Source organism: Vidua chalybeata, chromosome 8, assembly GCF_026979565.1.
Source record: "Vidua chalybeata isolate OUT-0048 chromosome 8, bVidCha1 merged haplotype, whole genome shotgun sequence".
NCBI lineage: Eukaryota > Metazoa > Chordata > Aves > Passeriformes > Viduidae > Vidua > Vidua chalybeata.
Window position 1 is genome coordinate 30,081,567 of NC_071537.1, and position 4,806 is coordinate 30,086,372.

A 4,806-nucleotide genomic window follows, 5' to 3' on the forward strand; every position below is an offset into this window, starting at 1 on the left:
ACAGCTACTTATCTGTGATTATCCTGTTTGGCTGTAGTATTAACGTAGACATGAAAACTTCCAAGCTCCACAAATTATCTGTTATACAGATACAAATGGTCGTGGTCCCATTATTCTGAGACAATTCATTTTCTCCTCTTTTCCCAAATTTTACTGCCTTTCTTAGCATGTCTGGCCAATTTTCTGACATGAAAGCTCTACTCAAACATACTGATTGTTTACTTACCATGTACAGCAATCCTAGTTAATTATTTTAAAATCCATATATATACACATCTCTATATATAGGCTCCACATGAATAATACAGGCTAACATATAGAAATTAACTCTATCTTCTAATTGCTTTACTAATTCGATTTGATATAAGGTGGGGAGGGAATGTTTGCATAGCTATTAATTAAGATTTCTTTTTCACCTTCCCTGTGTAGTATAATATACTGGGGTAGAAATAGCTTAACCTACATTCCACACTCAACTATATTCCTTTTTATGCTGTAGTTAACAAAGGTGTTCATGAATCAGCTGAAAATCTCAGTTTGTAGTTGGATGACACTTTTCTACAACTAACAACAATCCTCAGTTACAAATGCCAAACAGGAAGAGCACATCTGTGAAAAACAAGCCTCTTAAACTGAACGAATGAGTAACAATGATGTGTGGGTTGTGCTTTCTATGCAGCAAACTCTGGGAAGACCTTTCTGTGAAGAGCTATCTGAGAACAATTGGAGACACTTTGGTGTTCCTACACGCCTCCCACAGCCCTTTGTATCAGCAGCTCAGCAGAGGGAGTCTGACAGCAAGATTCTTTTGTCATTTGAAATCTCAGGTACTGTAACTCAGCTCAGTGCTGCACAAACGAATCTCTACTGAGTGGCTGTGTGTTTCTACAGAAGAGAAATTTCTCAATGGCTGGCTCTCAGTGTGCAGCATGAATTCATATCTACCAGTTATCCCAACTAAATCATTCTCTGCTAAGAAACCTTCCACCACCTTGGTCTCCCTGATTTACACAGAGCAGCACCCTCATTTCCACATAAACAAATAAAGCTCTATAGCACCTAACTAAAACCCTATCTATGCTGTGCACAAGGACCTATGATGCATGCAGTTCCTTCCAGTTAGTTGCAAGGCTGAGGAGAACCTGTGCTTAAAGCACCACTAGGTTCTCCAATACTAGGCTGAAAAGGTGCAAGTCCATAAAAATGGAAATTCCAAACTCCGAATTCAACTTAATATCCAAATCTTAGTGTAAGATTTCCCCATCATTCTCGTAAGCCCATCAGAGAGACACTGGATATGAATATGAAAACACAGAAGCATGAAGACAAGCAAATAATTCCCAACTTCCAAGATACAGTCAGCTGCAAACAATCCCCCCTCCCTTTTTTGCACCCATAATATTAAGGAGTAACTAAAAGTATTTGCAATACTTCAGTCATCATATCAGAGACAGCTGCAGAAAGACAGGGCAAGGACATTAGCACTGGCAAATTCACATTGCTCTTTCTCCTCAAGTCCCACACCAATATTTACATAATTCAGCAACAAACTCAAGGAACTGTCAGAGTTCATTCCTGAAAAAAAAACTCCTCTAACTGCTAGAGGCAGACCTCCCTAGGCCAGAAGAGCAGATTGAAGTCATGCAAATCTTACATCAAGAACAGGGCTACACATTTTAGATAGATGTAACAAACACTTTTAATTTTGCAGAAAGTTCTCTCCCATCTCAGCAGAAGGCAAGTCCTCAAACGCTTCAATGACATGAGAAACAGGCTCTGATCTGCTCACTTTCCTTCTTGCCAAAGCAGACTACAATTTTTCAAATATGTAAGACCATTTTTTCCCCAACCACATAAAATCCCAGTCACTGGAATCAGAGTCTGACAACGGTTAATTTATTTGGACTCCTTCTACCTCATCAACATGCTAGAGCTTCAGGCTGTAGCATAATCTCAGTATTTTTCTCTCCTGAAAAACAGATGCCACTAGGAGGAAATAACTTGCTGCAGTGCACAAAGTGTCACATTCCCAAAGACAACTTCTTCTCATGCCTTTCATCAAAAAGAATTACCAAAATAGAAACTTTCTACAGACTCCTAGGAGTTCCCATCCATGGCTTTCGATACCTACACTTAACACCATTTGCCCAGCTATAACTAAAGATGAAAAGAGGAAACACTGTTTAAAATCACCAAATCTCTGATGAGTTTTCTTCTGTATGAAATCTGTGAATGTGTAGGAAAAAAGCCTGCTTTACTGAAAAGATTGGGAATGCATGTTATAGTCAATGTGCTGTTTCAGTGATGAACTGCAGTGTCTAAAAGTCAAGCACAGGTCTCTGGGGTACAACCCCCCGTTCTATTACTGCTACCTGTACAAGGGACACTTGTATCCTATATTTCTCATTTTCCCACCTAAAAAGAGTGAACAAATAACTGCTTAACATAGATGTTTCAACATCCATTGCCTTAGCATTTGCAAGCCTTGAGAGGCCCTAGGCTAGAGAGCACTCAACAAAAGCTAAAAGTAATATTAGTTTAGATCATATTTTCTGGTTTTTTTTTTGTTTGTTTTTTTTTTTTTTTTTTTTTTTTTTGTTTTTTTTTTTTTTTTTTTTTTTTGTCCTACAACTGCAATTACACTTCATCCATTTAGGCTTATCCTAAAGTCATTATTTGTTATGATGCTGTTCCTGCCTTCAACTACAAAGAAAATGACTATCCCTACCCCCTCACAAGCAGGATTAACAGCCACAGAAAATGAGTTATGGTTACTCTTGCTGACAGGAGCTCAGAAGCAAATTCATTTTCAAAAGTCCACCTAAGCCCAAGAAAGAATTCTGCACCCTGTGTCTTCTTAATTCTTCTTCACAGGTACATAATGAAAGTATACAATGCATTTTTCTTCATCACCAGTCTGCACAGTCAAGATATGAGACCTATTGGTGCCAAAGGCAGTATGTGAACTAGGTGGTATAGAATAAGTAATGCAACACGATGCAGAGTCTGAACACTCTTATCAATTTTTTTATAAAGCATGTATTAAGACTATTGCCAACATAGGTGGATCATTTTATATTTAGGTGGAATAATAATTATTTTACTTATCTCTCTGTCCATCTCCAAGTAAGCAGGCTCTGTATAGCATTCAGTCTAAATACTAAATTCATAGTAACCAGCTATAATTTCTCCTTCAATTCATAGGTTCACATTTCTTAGCAGAACAGGTACCAGATGCAGCTAGATAGGCCTATTTTGGCTGAATTTAGTTTAGAAGAGTCATAACAGTCCTGACCTGACTGTTTTTAATGCCCTTTATCAGTAGATTGATGGGCACACTCATCTGCCTTGCTCAGAAATAAGCTGTTATCCAAGTACCCAAACACTGCTATCAGCTTTTGCCCACTAGACACTATTGAAGAAAGCATCCTTAAATCAGCTGAAGACAAGACATTGTGGGATAAAAATATAAACTGGAAGCCAATATACAGCACGGTGCTTATACAGATCAACACCACACAACAGAGATCACCAAGCAGCCTTCAAAAGAGGCAATATTTCAATTTAGAGATCAGCATAAAGCTTCTAACCAAATATTCTTCAAAATCACAGGCCATGTTAAAAGATGAATGGCAGCACTGTTGTGAAACTATTCTGAAGAGATCTGTTTTCTGAAGTTGTTTTAGTGTAAATATGTACTTAGCTACCTGTAGCTGCAGTGGAAAAAATGATTGTCTTCTCTATGATTCACAGTAATCAATATATGAAAACTAAATAAATTGAATTCTCACCAAAAGTGAGAGAAGATATGAGACAAATATCGATGTATAACAGCTGCAGCTTTTCAACAGGTACCTCCAGGACACCCTGCAAGCATGCTCCATGTTGTGTACGAGGGGCACGCACACTGCAAGCCATTGGGAGCATTCAGCATTGTTACCAATGAAGCCTGTGTGTTCTGATCTGTTCTGTGTCCAGCCCCGAGTGCAAGAACACACATGACTCAAGAGCCACGTGTGCACTCCTGCCATGACAAACAGCCCCAGTAAGATCCATCACACAACAAAAAACTTCCTACATGGATCCAGGCTGTAGGATTATTGCTTTAATTGTTCCTTTTCACAAATAGCAAGAAAACAATGACAAATTTCTCAAAGTTTACCTGGAGAATATGTCATAATCCTGCTTCATGAGCTGAAGCCTAAGGATTTCAACTTTGGTTGGGATTTTGTTGTTTTTTTTTTTTTTTTAATCTAGAAAGTCTTCATATGTTTAACAAAATACTTACAAGTATGAACTCAGGTGTTACTGTTATCAATATCTCCTCTACCAAACTGGAGTAGACGCTTTGCTAGATTAGATCATATATAACTTTGCATATTAAAAAAGTAGATGGAAATACCAACTTACATTTATTTTAATAAGATTGTGTAATTTGAAGTTTATAGAGCCATGCATAAAGCATTTGTTATTCCACCTTTAACAAAATTGATCCATTAACTCTGACCATATTTTTAGTACACAGTTTGCTACAAAAGCATTAGGACACATTATGAATCATTCTGGCATTATGAGAGTTAATAGAATACTGTATATTTTTCAGGATTATTAATATTTAGTGTCATTCAGTAAATTAAAAAATCAAGTTTAACTAAGGTTAAAAATATCTGATGATACAGTACATAGATGATTGTAAATGTATATTAATGAAGCTTTACACAATTGACTGGGTATCTTTTCGTTAATCACTCACAAACCCATGCCAAACATATATCAAAGACTTCAGCTCCTTTTTCATCCAATCTT